This window comes from Canis lupus, chromosome 22 (genome assembly GCF_011100685.1).
Source record: "Canis lupus familiaris isolate Mischka breed German Shepherd chromosome 22, alternate assembly UU_Cfam_GSD_1.0, whole genome shotgun sequence".
In the NCBI taxonomy this organism is placed as follows: Eukaryota; Metazoa; Chordata; class Mammalia; order Carnivora; family Canidae; genus Canis; species Canis lupus.
In genome coordinates, this window is record NC_049243.1 from 35,245,237 (window position 1) to 35,263,382 (window position 18,146).

Consider the following 18,146-nt stretch of genomic DNA (forward strand, 5'->3'; position numbering starts at 1 on the left):
TTGTCAGGTCCTGAAAAGACATGAAGGGATCTTAAATACATATTACTAAGTGAAATAAGCTAATCTGAAAAGACTACATACTACATAATTCCAGCTATAGGGAATTCTTATCCTGGAAAAGGCAAAACTATGGAGACTGTAAAAACATCAGTGAAGGGAGGGTTGAGAATGCAAAGCACAGAGAAATTTTAGCAGTGAAAATATTCTGTATGATACTCTAATGATGGATATATGTCATTATACATTTTTATAAATCCATAGCACATGCAGCACCAAGAGTAAACCCTAATGTAAACCATGGACTCTAAGTCATAATGATCATCAGTGTAGGTTTATCACTTGTAACAAATGTTACACCATTCTGCTGGGGCTATAGATAACGGAAGAGGTAGGTTCTGTATGTGTGGGGACAGTGGGTATATGGGAAATCTATACCTTCCTCATATTTCTGTGAACCTAAAACTGCTCCTAAAAACCCTTTATTAAAAAAAAATCAGAGAAATATCTTCACTTTTACACTGAAATGGAATTTCTAACAGGAACAACTATAGTTTTGATTAGTTAGTCTTACAGTCTGAGTAACTGGCATCAGCTTTAACTCTAGATTTGCTCATACTACTATTTAAAATAACTTCTGTTAGCTGAAAGAAAAGCCATAGTTAACACAGTGTAGAAAATCCCTGGACAATACAATCTCTTGAAAGTTTGCTATTACAAAGCCTCAAAGGATTTCCTAAATTGAAGTGAAAGTAGGAAGGGACAAGAATTCGGAGCTTGTCAAATTCCCACTTGGGGGAAAGGATCAATGTTTGTACAAATTGCTAAGCTGTTCATGAGGGAGAAACCAATACTTCAACAAGTGCTCCCTTGCTAGGACATGGAAACAGTTTCATTTAATTCTCTGAGGATTCTCCCCCCATAGTAAGGAAATGGAATACAGAATGAATCTTAATTAATCTACTCATGAAGTGTTAAAATTAGTCTCTATATTACTGAAGCCAGACAGCTTTTGTAAGCAGATTGTGAAGACAGTAGATCCATCTTCCCAGACTACAAACCACTGCCTTGGTCTAGCTAAAGAAAATATTAACTTGAACAATTATAAAAGTTACTGTTAGCAACAACAACAGCAACAAAAGTCATAATCTCTGGTATATAATTTTAAAGGAAAATGTCTAGAAGTAAGAATTCAATTCATATTGCATAAAAAATAAAAATTGTTCAATTTGCCTTGATGAGCTCTTTATACTGAGGACACAGCCTGCAACATTGGTTCTCAAAACTTTGGTCTCATAATACCTTTATATTTTTAAAAAGTATTGGGAATCCCAAAGTGTAATTTTTTTGTATTAATAATACTATCAATATTTTTCATAGCATAAATTAAAACTGAGAAACTTTAAATATATTTATTTATTTAGACATCTAAAATAACCATAATCAGTATACTGACAGGATAACAATAAATATAATATTTTATGAAAGTAATTAAGAGCATCAGTGAGAAAGTGTCATTGTTTATAATTCCATAAATTTCTAATGTATGTAATAAAGTTGGATTCTCATATCTGTTTCTGCAGTCAATTTATTACAATATGCTATTTTGTTTCAAATAAATGAAGAAAACTGGCTTTGCACAGATATATAATTGAAAAATAAGAGTATTTAAACAATCTTTTTAGATAATCATAGATATTGATACTCTACCAACACTCAAAAAGTAGGATATTTGCCAAGTGACATCTTAAAAATGTACCTGCAAACTTCAAATTCAATTAGATTAAAGTTCATCAGTTCATCTTGTACTTTAATGGATCTTTCATCTAGTCATGATTTTGTAAAATTATGCTTGGTTATTTTGGAAATAGTGGATCATTTTGATACTGTAGTTCTTCTAAATTCTGATATATTTTATAACACAGTATTAAAAATCATATTTGTTAATATCACTAATCTCATCAGGGGAAGTAAGTACTGGAAAGCTCTTAAGCTCAGAGTGGCAGACAGCAGTTTTCAAAATTCTAATTTTCAGGTGAAAATTAAAATTTTGTTATCAGCAAAAAATGTTTTTTCATTGACATTACGAGTTAACTTCTTTTTTAATAAAATGTATGCATACACTCACATCTGGATAATTTTTCTTTGACTATCAGTGATTCTTGCAAGGAAAAAGTGGTATTCTATGATAAAAGTTCCTTATGCTTTACCTTTAAAAAACTATTACACTGCAGTAAGCAGCAGAAGTGCTTTTTGCATACTATACATTTCAACATACTGAGTATCAAAAAAATGTTTTCTCAGGGGTCTAGATTTAATAAAATTAATAATTTTTACTGCTTCATCAAGGATATTATTAAGTGAAACTGCTGCACTGTGCACAAACCCTTTCAATTAGCAAATCAATTTTCTAATAACTAAGGGCAGACCAAGGGCGAATACGAAGAGCTAAGTGTATTGTATTAGTAAACAGAGAACATAGGAGAAGCTGTTTGCACGGACATTTTAAGGCCCATTAATCATAATGAATAATGTAAGTGTAACCTTCATTTGTGTTGTATTTTGGTTTCAGCTGCTTATCTCACTTTTGGCCACTCCAATTTACTTGAAATTATTCTATGTTGACTGAATCTCGGACACTGCATTCAGCGGTTGCATAGGATAGGTGAGGAAAGGATTATGAATTTGCTGTCCTCCACAAATATCTGTTGCAAGAAAAATTAATATGGTCATAAAGCATACTTGAGCTTTATTCCTTCAATATGAAGAGGCATTTCTACCACCAGGCAGCTCCACAGTGGAGTTTCAGTACCATAGTACTGCAGATTTTACGGAATGTTTTGCTTCAAAGCCCATATATAGATCTATACTACTAGACAAAACAAAACAAAACAAAACAAAACGGAGACCAGTTGTGTGGCCAAGCACAATACAGAGCACAATGGAAACTCCATATGAATCTAGGTAAAACTGAAAAAACATAAAAATCTAGACCTTTGAGTGTCAGTAGATATCAGACATTTCCCATGTGTTACTTTTCAGTTTATTGGTGGTTGTTTTTCCAGACTCTCGTTCTTTGAAGCAAGCACGTTCAGGTGGTGGCCGTTCTCCCTCTGCCATGGTCACTGAGTTTTTAGCCCCAGGGAGCTTACCTTCCTCTACCACAGTAAAGCAGCAGCAATCCAAGTAATCTTAGTCATTCTTCTAAACAACAGTGATAATAGTAACAATTTAAATTAAGGGGCACTGGGTGGCTCAGTGATTGAGCCTCTGCCTTTGGCTCAGGCATGATCTCGGGGTCCTGGGATTGAGTCCCACATCGGGCTCCCCATGGGGAGCCTGCTTCTCCCTCTGCCTATATCTTTGCCTCTCTGTGTCTCTCATGAATAAATAAATAAAATCTTTTTAAAAATAAATTAAAAATAGGTGCCTGGGTGGCTCAGTAGATTAAGCATCTGATTCTTGGTTTTGGCTCAGGTCATAATTTTAGGGCCTTCGGATGGAGCTTTGCATTGGGCTGTGTGCTCACCATGAAGTGGGAGGGAGCTACTCTCCTTCTAGCTCCAAATGCACTCCCCCCCCCCCCCACACACACACACTCTCTCTCTCTCTTCCTTTCTCTCTCTCTCAAATAAATAAATGATAGAAAGGAAGGCAAAACGAATCTCAAATAATAGAAAATCAACCTCTATCAGATTCTTTCCATAGACCCCATTACATGTCTGCAAAGAGTAAGAGACAGTATAATAATTCATTTTTCAAACAATTTTCTTCTTCAATATAAATATGCTACCTGAATGCATATGTTAGTGTAAGCTGAATTACATGTGTTACAACTATGCCTTTTTGAATCTAATGAAATTATGAAATAAAAAGTGATAATCAATTTCTGTTCATTTCACAAATAGAGATGTTTATATTTTTCAGTTGTTTTTAACATAGAAAATAATAAAATTTGCAATAGTGCTGGATCTAAATGTGATATTTAAAGACAATGTCCCTTATTTGCAGTAAATTTAATCATTATAATATAAAACTAAAAAATGTTAAACAATAGAGACAGATATGATTGATGCGAAAGTGTATGAAATAGATTCTGTTTACACATTAAAGTAATATTTATTATCATAGCATAATATTTTCAGATAAAACTGATAAAATAGCTAACTAAATGTTTTAAGAGATTTTGTATAGCTATAATTGCATAATAAATAATATTTTAAAATGTGTCTACAGTTACTCACTTTAGCAAAAAAATAATTAAGTTTAAAAAAGATCAGATAGCTCTAAAACAAACTGAACTTTTCTATAAAAATGGAAGCATTGCCAGTCTACCTCAAAATATTGGCATCTAAAAGCTAATATTTTTTTTAATAATCATGGAATTTTTGTGAAAACAAACTTGGCCCTTATTATTGGAACAGCTTCCAGCTGACATTGAGTTCAAAGATTTCTGGACAGTAGCCTAACAACATCAGATTTTTCAGCTTATATTGGTTGTTTCATAAATAAAAGCCAGAAGGTACCAGATAGTATATTATACTCTCTAAGACGCAATCAAAGAATTCAGCAAGTTTAAGAAACAGAATTGTGTGCTATGATACTGTGAATATAGGAGATATATATTTGGTCTTCCCATTTCTGGCACAGAGCTTTTAAAACCTTTGTAATTTTCTAAGTGAGGAGAGCAACATAGGTGTTTTATGCTAATGAGGTAATTTTGGGACTCCACCTAGGGCTGGGGGCTGGTTGCTAATGGAGCCATCCTTGTAATGAAAGGTTTGGAGTATTCAGTTCCCTGCCTCTGACCTCCATGGTGGGGAAAGGGGCTGGATGACTTATCAATCATGCCTACATAATGAAGCCTCCATAAAAACCCAAGACGATATTTTGGAGAGCTTCCAGTTTAAGGAACATGCAGAGATTTAGGGAAAGTGACTCACTCAGAGCAAGAAAGCTCTGCACCTTTTCCTTATCCCTTGCCATATACATCAGTTCATTCTGCTGTTCTTGAGTTATATCCTTTTATTAAAAAAAAAAACAAAAAAACACAATCATTTAGTAAGTAAAATGTTTCTTTGAGTTCTGTGAACCACTCTAGCAAAATTATCAAACCAGAGGAGGAGGTTCATGAGGAACACTGAGTAATAGCCGGTCAGAAAGATATATAGGTAACAACTTGAACGTAATGACTGGCATCTGAAACCAGAGGCAGGCATTCATGGAATTTCCAATTGATAAGTCAGAAGCATAGGTGATAACCTGGGCTTTGGACTGGCATCTGAAGTGGATGTGGGAGCAGTCTTGTGGGACTGAGCCCTTCACCTGTGGAATTTCATGCTATCTCCAGGGGCAGATAGTGTCAGAATTGAGTTGAGTTGTAAAACATCTAGCTAAAGTCCAAGGAATTGCTATTTGGTGCTGTGGGAAACCCCTGTTCCCATATCACAGTTGGGTCCAGGAACCCAAAAGATTTACCAATTTCTGTAACATGCTTTGGATGACTAGGGTAGAAAACACTATCCAAAAAGAAACGTTGGGAGTTGCACTAATAACAAAGGATCAGAGTATTGAAAAAATTCAGAAACCTTCAATGTGTACTGATATAAAGCTTTTTGTGCAGCAGCAGAAAATGAGATCAGGCTACCAATGAGGAATTCCATATGCAGGCCCCCAGGCTCCTTTCTCAGTCACAAAGGATCTGTTTCATCTTGATGACAAAAAAGATACTTATAGGAATTGTGGTTTGAAGGGGGGCCCAGGCAAAAATTTACAGTTGTGCCTTTTACCCTTTTGATGCTTTAAATAATCTAGTTTGTGTAACCTACTACCAGGTATAAATCATAAACCAGTGTATCCCTAAACAATGCAGACAAGCAAGCTATGGCTATCTCCAAATGAGTTCTGAACTTTAAGCTTCATATTTCATACTTATTTTTGCCAAGGATCAAAGCAGACTCTCAGCCTTCCCTAAGGATAAGCACAGTGCTAAACTATTCCACTTAAATACCTACCTATTCCAGGTAGGTAACGCTACCTGACCCAGGAGCTAAGAGAAATATGGCTGAAATGAATGAAATACAGATTTGGTTTGTGTTATAAAAATGTACTACTTTAATTTTTTAAAATATTTTATTTATTTATTCATGAGAGACAGAGAGAGAGAGAGAGAGAGAGAGAGAGAGGCAGAGACACAGGCAGAGGGAGAAGCAGGTTTCATGCAGGGAGCCCGATGTGCGACTCCGGGATCACACCCTGAGCTGAAGGCAGACATTCAACCACTGAGCCACCCAGGTGTCCCAAAAATATACTACTTTAAAATCTAGAAACAATACGTATATTTTCCTATTTTCCTTATCTTTTTAATTTAGAGAGACTTTCTTAAACCTAAAGCACTTTCCTAAACCGAATTAAGATATGGTGCTTCAAGTTTGGAGGATAAATGAAAAGTAAATGGATGTACAGAATTTCCCATCAAAATCAGACTTCCTCCTCCTATCTTCACCTCCAGTTCCCTGTATTGTCAAAATCCCTTTCCTATTGCTTTGCAAGTTGTAAACAAGTTATAAGTTCTGTTTCTTTCTTTCTTTTTTGTTTTTTTTTTGCTTTGTTGCTTTATTGCTATGAAAGTTATCACTGATGACTCCTATCCCTGCCCCTACATTTAGTTACCCACTTACAAAAACTTTTGAAATTTATCTTGGTAGTAAACATACTTATATTACCAACTCTATAATGAACTTTCTCCTCTTTTCTGCATTTTCTTCATTTGCTATCTCTGCCCAAATTTCTGTCCAAAAGCCATAAAAAGAAATGAAATCTTGCCATTTTCAATGACATGGATGGAGCTAGAGAGTACGATGCTAAGCAAAGTAGGTAAAAAAAAAAAAAAAATCAATCATGTGCAATATAAGAAACAAATGAGCAAAGTGGAAAAAGAGGAGAGAGGCACAGGGTTACCAGAGGGGAGATGGACAGGGGAGTGAGTTAAATGGGTTATGGGGATTAAGGAGTGAACTTGTGATAAGTGCTGGGGCATGGTAGGGAAGTGTTGAATCACTATATTGTACACCTGAAACTCATATTACATTATATGTTAACTTACTGGAATTTAAGTTAAAAATTTTTAAAAGAATATTTAAAAATTTCAGGAAAAGAGTGGAAGGACAACTGCATATTTTGCTACTTAGCCTAAAATTTTCCCATTTCTCCATTTTCCTTATGCTGTTCCCATCTATTGCTTGTGCTGTTTGATATTATAGGATGATCCAATTCAAAAAAAGAATGATCAAAATATGGTTTGTTAACACAAATTCTCAGTTCTTTATAAATTTATTTAAGTTTAAATGTAGTTGAATTAACCAATATGATGTTGAATATAGTGTTCTTCAATGTTAAAATGGAATATAATGTTAGAATGGAATATATGATCATTTCAGATAATAAATATCCTGCCATTCATATTAATATGATTTTTATTTCCTTTTAATTTTCATTTACTTTGATTCTAAAAACAAAACTTTGAATCAATTATGCCATTCATAAAGAATAACTACAGAAAGTCATATAGTCAAGTATTGCTGCCCTTTTCTTGAAAATATGCTGTAAAATAGGTCTACAGATATATTGATTTTGTACATGCTGATATATTTTCAGAGATATAGAAACACTCATGTTTGGGGGAGAGAATAATTTAATATTTCTAGAAAATATGAAAGTCATAAAACCAAGCTTTCAAAACTGACAGTACAGAGGCTAATTTTGTTATACATATTTATCAATTTTATGCATGAAAATAAAATATTTCATCACACAAATAGAAAGTGACATTGTATGCATAAATTCATGTACTATGGTTCAACCTATAAATTGTGATTCAATGTGAATGTTTCAGAAAAGCTAATTTCTAATTACATAATTCTAATTACATAATTTCTAATTACATTTTATTACTACCAACTCCTGCATTAGTGATACTATTACATTGAACTCTTGAGATGATTATAAAAGTATTTTTATAACAAAATTAATTTTTAAAAAAGCAGAAAAATATGCAGAATCATGTAAATTTTCCATAAGTCCACCACAACTTGAAGGTTCTGTGTAGCTTTACAGCACAAGTAGGTGGGCACACATAAACCTGAGAATACCAAGTTTCTTAATGTAAATTGTATTAAGGAATTATCATAACTTTTTTCTCATACAATTAAGATTTCTCTAATGACATAATTTCTATAACTCCCCATATAATAACCTGTGAAGTTCTATGGTGTGTTTAGTTCATCAGTATGTCCCCATGATTAAAAGGGCTTATCACAAAGGTGTTGCTTACTAGGTAATATTTAATCATAAAATAACACTAAAGAAATTTCAGTTATTTGACATATAGTGCTCTTAAATTTTTAAGTAATATAAACTTTTTTGTGTACAGAGTGTATGCAATTCCGATAAGTAAACTAAAAGTACTTTGAAAAAAAGAATGGGGTTATATCCCTGTATTCATTCATTCTCTATTTCATGGGTCCTGAAACTACCTTTCCAGTGTCAATGAATTTTTTTGTCATCAAATATAAAACTCTTTTTATGTGTTTTTTTTCCTACCAAAACATTTTGTCACATGCACATTATATACTTATATTTTCTTTGCCAGGTATATTGTTAGAAACTTAAGTTATTGCATAGAAGCCCATTTTTCCTGATATTGATTTTTAGAGCTGTATATTTTCCTCTCAGTACAGTTATAGCTCCATTTGATACATTTTGTTGTGCTGTGCAGTTTTGTTTTCATTCTGTTCTAAATATTTTCAAGTTTCCATTATGATTTCTTTTTCCAACAAGTTATTTAAAATTTTGGCTTTTAATTTCCAAATATTTGAAGATTTTCTAAATTTCCTTCTGTTATTGATACCAAATTTAATTTTATTGTTTTTAGAAAACACTTTCATTATAACAATAATTTTAAAATCATCAAAATTTATTTTATTTCCCAGCATACACCTATCATAGAAGTATTACATTTGGGCTTGGAAAAAATGTGTATTCTGATGTCATTTGGTGGAATGTTTTATATGTGTCAGGTTGAGTTACTTGATAGTGTTTTTCAGATTATTTTTAAGATTTTCTATATCTTTGCTAACTCTCTATATTTTCAGAATTATTTGGCTTTTCATATTGAACTTCTTTTGAAATTTTTTATTGATATAAAATAAGTTATCAGTGTAATATTTTGAGTAAACTTGAATTTTTTTATATTTTTAAGAAATATAAAATTCACAAAATTTTTGTTTTGGGATTTTTGTATTTAATATTTTCTGCCCATATTCTTACAGGATTTTTGTTCTTTTCTATAGTTAATGTTCCCCATTATACTGCAGATATTAGCACTTTATCACAGATAGATGTTGCAAATACTTTCTTAGTCTCTCATTTATTTATTTAGTGATGATGCCCTCTGCCTCAAGGCTATGATTATTCTGTCATTTTATGTAGTCATATTTTATTATTATTATTATTTTGTACCTAGAATTTGATCTAATATGATAATTGATCTAATATAATAATAAATATATAATAATATTTATATATATCCATGATACTGACAAATTAGTTATTAATGTTTTTTCTAGTACTTGGATATTGTATTTTTTTGAGTAAATTTGAGACGTTTGAAGTTTCATTCTTGATGGTGATGAGGAATTGATCAAATTTTACTTTTCTTTTTAAGTGACTATCCAACTGTCAAAAATCTTTTGTTTAAAATGCCATTTTAAAATAAATAAATAACTAAATGATATTAAGTGCCATCTTTGTCACAAGAATTTGAGATAACTTCTTATCATTTGCTACTTTCTTTATATTAAGATAGATCTAATTTAAAAAATAGATCCAATTCTATAGTTTTTACCATATTTCCTTAGTTTATCATCCTCTGCAGCCCAATATGTGTTCTAGAAGCTTTATAGATTTAAAATTTGCTGATGCTGACTGTACCCACTACTAACTCATAGCTCTTTAGCATTTTTCTTTTTTGTGTTTTTTTAATCAACTTATTTATTTTAGAAGGGAGGAGCAGAGGGAGAGAGAGAGAATCTCCAGCAGACTTCCTTCTGAGTGCAGAATGCTATCTCACAGCCCTGAGATTATGACTTGAGCCAAAATCAAGAGTCAGCTGCTCAACTGACTGAGCCACCCAGGGGTCCCTGTGTTTATTTTTAATATGAAATTTAAGCAATCCTTTACTTCCTGACCTCCAAGTAGAATAACCTGTCTCTGCGTAACTGATTTTCCTCCCGATGGAATGCTATGGCTTCTAGATCTGGTCCCACTCACTTTCAAGTCCTTTCCTATGGGCAGCCCTGGTGGCACAGCGGTTTAGCGCTGCCTGCAGCCCAGGGTGTGATCTTGGAGACCCAGATCAAGTCCCACGTTGGGCTCCCTGCATGGAGCCTGCTTCTCCCTCTGCCTGTCTCTCTCTCTCTCTCTCTCTCTGTTGCTCATGAATAAATAAATAAAATCTTTAAAAAAAAAAATAGTCCTTTCCTAGAATTTGATGGGATTACCATGATGGCATTTTGGCATTAACACTGGAGTTTTTTTTTGTTTTGTTTTTGTTTGTTTTTTGTTTTTGTTTTTGTTTTTTGTTTTTTTTTTTTCTGGGTTGTTCCAGGTACATTTAAGCTCTCCTGACTCTTTTGGAGAGTCTCCTGAGCCTCCTTTTTTTTTTTTTTTTTTTCTACTCTGAGTAAACAGAGTCGCAGTACTAAACTGAAACTCAGAGATGTTTTGGAATATATTTTTTCTCTATTCATGGGTAATTTTAATGTTGCAGTATTTTCTGTCTTCTAGGAATGTTAAAAAATTCATGGGCCATCTGTGATTTTTTTCTTATCTTCATAAATAGGTGTGTGTGTGTGTATTTCACAATTAAGCAGCTACCATTATTTTCTCAGCTACAAGTCTGAAAAAGTAACTAGACTTTTATAATAGAGAACAATTTTAGGTAGAATATTTAGTTACTGCAGGTTTAATTTTACATAAAATATGATGTAGATTGGGAATAGCAATAGAGAGAGATAGTAGTGAGTCTGAAAGCTATTTTGGATGTAAAATTGATGGATTTATGATGGATTAGGTAGGAAGAATTAGAAATAAAGTGGTAACAAGAGTTATTCATGGATAACTTACAAAATATAACAGACAATAAATCATTTTAAGAGATGATCAAAACAAAAGACTAGATTATAGGAAGATATTTGTTAGTTTTTGATATATTGAATAATATGTTAATAATTCTAAAAATTATTTAAAGGTATTAATTTAGAATTAACCTCTATCTGTAAAAGTGCATAATTTATCTGCTCTGAGATGGCTCTTATATCTGTGAGTGCAAACAAACTTTCTAAGGGTAGTCAAGTAAAATAACAATAATAATGTCCATTGATTTTAGTGATGTGGAAATATTTTGTGTCCAGTTCAGAGATATTTCAGAATTTTGATGGAACCAGGAACAAGACCAAGGAGTCTGAGAAGTGATATATTTAGATAAGTTTGAATTTTATTTTATTTTATTTTTTAAATATTTTTTTTATTTATTCATGAGACACACACACACACCAGAGAGAGAGAGAGAGAGAGAGAGACAGCCAAAAGGAGAAGCAGGCTCCATGCAGGGAGCCTAATGTGGGACTCGATACTGGGTCTTCAGGATCAGACCCTGGGCTGAGGGTGGTGCTAAACCGCTGAGCCACCCGGGCTGCCCAATAAGTTTGAATTTTAAAGACATATAGAAAGAATATAAAATATACCAGAAACCACAGCCAATATGCTGGTGTGGAAATGTTAAGAAATGCTTTATTGTTTTTATTTTATGGTCATCTTACTACATTATCATTAGAGCTTTCATTATTAATGTGTTTTTTTTCTCTTATGTTTTCTTTTATGTTCTTTATTTTAAATTGATATTTTAGAACAGTAAATTATCTTTAATAGCAGTGCCTCCTGGTCTGATAATATAGTACCTCCTTTCTGAATGGAGAGATTTAAGATTAATCAAAATGAACATTAAGGCATACAAACAGCTACTTTAAGTCTGCTCTTATTTAATAAGGATCTATTAAACTCATATTCAAATACATGGAATGTTGGCACAAAACTGAAGCTGCTGTAGAAAGATCACAGATGTTCTGTGGGTTATTGAAACTTCAATTTCTCTAAAAACATTACCCTTACATGGTCTTAATATTACAAATTTAAGCCTTGAGAAAATCTCTAAATAATAAGTAACAAAATAAAATGTTTATTTGTAAATTATGTACAGAATACATTTTTCACGACATGGAAATGGGAAGAAGAGCCATCGCCTTCCAACCAATGCTGTTTTGCTGTCTCTGTTGGAGGTGACTATCTTTCTCTGAGTCAGATGTACAAATGAGTTTGGATTTCCTAAGTTGGAAAAATAGAATTTGTAGCTAAACTAAAAGTGTTGCTGCATTACTAGTTGGCTGGTTTCCATAAAGTGCTTTTGAACCTTGTGAACTCAGAATCTTAGAAATTTCTTGGTATACTTTTATAATCAATCAAAGCTGAACTATCAAGAACAAGGAGTTTAAGCATTTCATTTTAAAGAAACTGTGAAATGACTACATAACTATGCATAATCTAAAATGTTGGTGTTTCTCTCTTATCCTTTTCAGTTATTTTGATTAATCTAACAGTAAAAAGCCATACAATTATCAAAAATGCCATTAATCTAAATATCATTGTGGAAAATGCATCTTTGATAACTATCAAAATGAATAAGACCTACTTATTGTAAAATTATCAAATAGATACAACTTATAAATGGCTTTAGACTGTACCAATAATAGTATTCTATGAAATGAAGGACTAAATATAACTGCTTAGATGTCAAATACAGTCTACGGCCATACCACCCTGGCACCCTATCTCGTCTTAGATGTCAGATACATTTCAGCAAATGGATTTAAAGAATGCTACAAATGTCACGTGTACATTAGGATGATCAGCCAACATAGAAAATCCAACCTCTTGCACTCATTTAGTCCCAAATTAGTCAGATTATGATTTTTCATGTGAAGATTTAGTTGTTTCTCCATCATTGTCTTCTTCTTCCTCCTCTTCACAATTCCCATCTGTTTGCTGTTCCAGTTCCTCTTTTGTGATCATTTCAAAATCATTCCCATTTCCACTACTGTATTGGGATCGGTCATCTTCCCTCCTGTCACTGTCTGTGCCTGAATGCCGTTCTCCACCTGAGCCTTCTGTTCCATGATTCCCTGGTCCTACTTTTCCCTCCGCATCTTCCTTTTTCTCACTGTCTGACTTTTCCTCACTGTCGGACTTCTGCTGCTTTTTGGTTTCAGATTTCTCATCTCTCTTTAAGTCTGCTTTTGGTCCTTTATATTCATGTGTGTACAGAGGCCTGAAGGAGTCAATGAAGCCCACGTGGACAGTCAGATTTGGCAAGAACCAAAAGTGGTGCCTTTCTCCAGTTATGAGCCAAACGATAAGAAACAGAATGCAACGAGCAACAACAAGGAGAAGAATGCTGGCTACAAAACAGCCTGCACCCACACTGAGGTAATAAACACCTACTCTCATTTCTGCTGGCCAAAGAGGGAAGAGGGTGGCTGCTATCACTGCAATCACAAGAATTAATCCCATGACAAATGTTTTAAAGTGAACTGGGTCATAGATCCACACAAATATCTCATTTCCATCCAGAAGAACTTGATCATCATGTGGCTCAAGTTTGAATTTTTTCTTAGTTTCCTTCTTTTTGGGAGTTCCTGGAGTTTCCTCCTTTTTAGGCTCTTTCTTTTCACCATCTTTTTTTTTTTTCTCTTTCTCCTTTTTCGTCTTTTCGTCCTTTAAATTTTCTTTCCTGCTCTTTTTATCTTCTTCTTTTCCACTTTTGGCCTTTCCTTTCTGTTTTTTCTTTTGTTGTGTCTTTATCATACTTCATTTTCATTACTTTTAGTGCCTGGTGAAAAAACTGCTTCTTTAAAAGCCTGTTGCAGTAGTCAACCACAGACTCCCTTGTTGTAAATAAAGCTTCCTCTCCTTTCTTGGCCTTTGCCCACTTTGAATCCAAAAGGCAATCCACTGCTTTTGAAGCAATGAAAATAAATAATCAAATCAGTGCCCCATCAAATTGGTAGACTTTGTTGGACAGTTAAATTGAAGATACTTGGCTACAGCCTTCTCTTCTTTAGATGATTCACCAACTTCCTGGATCCGCTTCTTGTGTCTCCTGCATTCTGCCATGTTGGTGTGCCACCCCTCATTATTAATGTTTTAGAATTATTTTTGTAACTCCAGTAATTATTTTGGAATAGATTTTCCATCAGATTTCTTTATTTGAGCTTTACATGCCCTTAAATTCACTTCTGGATCCAAAGGTCCTTGGTGTCATCAATTCTTGAGCCTTTGGGAATTTTTTGCTTTGTAATTTAACCGAGTTTTACTTTAGTCAATGGCCTGGATTAGGATTAAATTTTCCAGGTCCGCTAAATTTTTTAGCATCCATCTAATTGTTTTTTAGGATCCAGAATTTTCTTGCTACTCTTTTACCTATTGTCCTTGAATTTGTGTATTTATACTATTTATATGTCATTTTATTAGTATTTGAGTAAAATTTCAAGAATCCACAAAAGTAAATGTCTTCATTTAATCATCTTTTCTGCAATTTTTTCTAAAATTATTCCTCAAATATAATAGGACAGTTAAGAACAGATTTTTTGTAAATGTACATTTCTATAAAATATTATAGATTAAAATTAATTAGTGATTTAACATATAAGTTTCTTTTTCAAAATTGACTTTTTAAAAACTATTTACAATACAATATTTTATTAAAGAACATAACTAATAATTAGAATGGGAGAATATAATTCACATGCTCTCTGATGATTGTTTTAGTTAATTCTCAGCACACATACAAAAGAATAAGACCAACAAAAAAATCAAAAACAAATAGATAGTTGGAAATACAATTAAAAGAAAAAGAAACAGCAATGAGATGGGAAGTCCTAAAAGAATAAAAATAATATATAAATTAATCTTGTTACTTTCAACAAAATAAACCAAATAAACCAAATACTAGCTAACTTAATCAGACATAAAGTTGAGAAATAATGAGTAAATATAAGATGGGAAATGAAAAGCAGATAATTATTAAAACTTAAAAAAGGATATTGATACCAAAAATATATTAATATTAAAAAATCAAAGATTAAATTTAAAATTGATTAATTAGGCAAGACAGTAATTACATACTTCTATTCACTGTATAGATAATGATAACATATAACTGTTGTGTATAAATAGTTAAGAAGTATAAAGAAACAAATTTAGGAAAAAAAAAGACATTATATGATACCTGAGGTAGTTTATATTAGATGTATTGTTATTTCCCTGATTTTGTGATGTTGACAGTATTGTGTACTTTTAAAATATATAATTTATTATTATTAATTATCTTTCTAAGTTAATATTTTATACCAAATTTCATATTATTTTCCTGTAAATGATGCATAAAATGTATAAACTCTTAGCCTCTGTATACTTAATGGAATTTCTGAATAAAGTCTCATAGTTATTAAGTAAGTAGGTACAAGAACTGTTTGAAATATTTTCATGTTCATTATCTCATTTATTATTTCTGAGAACCCAGAAAGACTATGAGTATCATTTGTCAAAACTAGTAAGTGATAAAGTAGGATTCATACCCATATTTTCTTTGAATCAAGAGACCAATATGCTATATAGACTTATTCTTCTTCCAACTTGTATTTGACATTAATGGTGAGTCTACTTCCTAATTTTTTCAATCTTCTGTTCAACAGACATATTTAAAGATGGAGGAAAGGCCTAGCACCATCCATCATCATGTGGTAACCATATTATGTCTTTCTGTTATGAAATAAAACTCCATTGTTATATACAAAATCTTTTTATGTTTCTTCATAGAGGAATTTAGATGATTTCTATTCTAAAAGTATAAGATCACAAAGTTATTACCACAATCTATATTATTATGACAAGATAACATTAATTTCCTTATTACAAAAAAAATTCCTTATTACTTTCTAACTTTATTCTACTTTTCAATTAAATATATATTTTGTACCTTCTTTTAAGGATCATTCTCATATGAGATAAACATACTACTCTAAGACAATCTATAAAACAGTCTGTAGAAAGATGAGAATTTACAGTGTTCCTGGGGTGCGAGTGGCTCAATTAGTAGGGCATCTGAGTCTTGGTTTTGGCTCAGGTCAAGACCTCATGGATCTGGGACCTGGCCCTCACTTAATAGGGAATCTGCTGGAGGATTCTCTCCCTCTGCCCGGCCCACAATTCATGCACACAATCCCACACTTTCTTTCTCTTTCAAATAAATAAATCTTTAAGGAAAAACAAACACAAAGTGTTCCTGTCAAAATATTTTAATTATTCACACGTTTATTTTGGAAAATTATTTTTCTAAAAATTTCTTTAGATTTCAGTAAGTCATATTTAACAATTCAAAAACAATTCAATTTATTCTTCTTTAAAATCATCATATGATTGATCTGATCTTATTTTTTACATGTTTAAATTAACATTTCTTCTTACTGTCATAATTGAAATCACACATATACTCATTTTAGGCCTATGCCATAGTTAATAGATATAGAAATTTTACCGATATTCTGCAAACTGCTTTTGTTCTTTTAAGAGAGTGCTATTTCTGTCTACCTTATTTTTATTTCAACTGAAAATTCTCTATTCAAATGCATATAGATATTATTTGTTTTCTTGTAAGAGTCCCCAGTTTTAGATACCTTCTGTATTTAGTTTTTTACTTTGCTTCTTATGGGAGGAACATATTTTTATGTCATCTGTTTTGTGGTTTTTACTTTCCTCTCTGTAAAATGGGAGGAACATATTTTTATGTCATCTGTTTTGTGGTTTTTACTTTCCTCTCTGTAAAAATAGGAAAAATATGTTATTTTAGTTTTAGGTACTTTTTTATTTGATCCTACAATTATAGTAATCTCAGATCAAAAGGCCCTGCTTTTAGCATTTGGAGGGACAGTTCTGTTTTTCTCTTTTCATTTTTATATACCTAATTGTTTCATATCTTTAGATACATCAAGCAATATATTTTCAAATTAGTTGATTTTATGGTCTATTAAAAGAGTATAAAATTTATCATTTCCTTTTTGTACACGATTATGTATATGCATGTGTGTACGCATGCTTTCAGTTATATAGTCTTAATATGAATAAAAAGCACAGAAGAAACTACCTTGGAGACCAGTAGATAAGTAACCATCTAATTTTCTTTTGTCCTATTTAAAAGAACCTAGCTTGGTACAGCAAATGTAGGTGATATACCTTATACTTAACATTTATATAACACAGACCTTAAGTAGACATTATGTGCTGACTTATGAGTTACAGCAGTGAACAAGACAAAAATGGAAATAACATTTTATAAAATATTACATAATTTTGAACATTAAGTAATTTTAATCTAGTCTTGAAAAAAACTAAACATTTGTGTCAATGATAATAAACAGACAAACTTGATAAGTGTTTTAGGAAGTGGAATTTCATACAAGCATATATATCCTATAGGGAAGTATTTACTTGGATTGTGGTGCTGTAGATGACATTACTCCATAAATAATTAAAACTAAAAAGCAAATCTTCAATATGAAACTATTTGAGTGAATTTCTATAAAACATATACAAATAAAAATGCATGAGTAAAGTAGTTCAAAATAAGTCAAAGTATATTTTAACATATGTTTTTACAAAGAATAAATTCTTACATAATATTCTAATTTGGCTGTTCCCTTTGTCCCCCTATTGAGACTCAGTATAGGTGGAATAAAAATTATTTAACAAAAGTCAAATTATTGTCTGACTTCTATCTTCTTTTATCTATGCTTTTTCCTCTGATATGAAATTTAGCATTGGTTCAGTCAAAAGAAATTGTGGATTCTTCAATTTTCCTCTTAAACATAATTTTTTCAGAGTAATACATAAACATTTTTACAGCTGCAATTTTCCTTTGATTTTTCATGCTCTAAAGACATTAGTTTCTCTAATTTTATAGTTCTTTCAACATCTTATGT

General features: G+C 32.0%; 1 pseudogene; it reads right to left on the bottom strand.

Annotated features, from left to right (window-relative positions):
• Window positions 1–12,943: 12,943 nt before the first annotated feature.
• Window positions 12,944–14,283, bottom strand: LOC485507 (annotated as a pseudogene).
• Window positions 14,284–18,146: the final 3,863 nt, after the last annotated feature.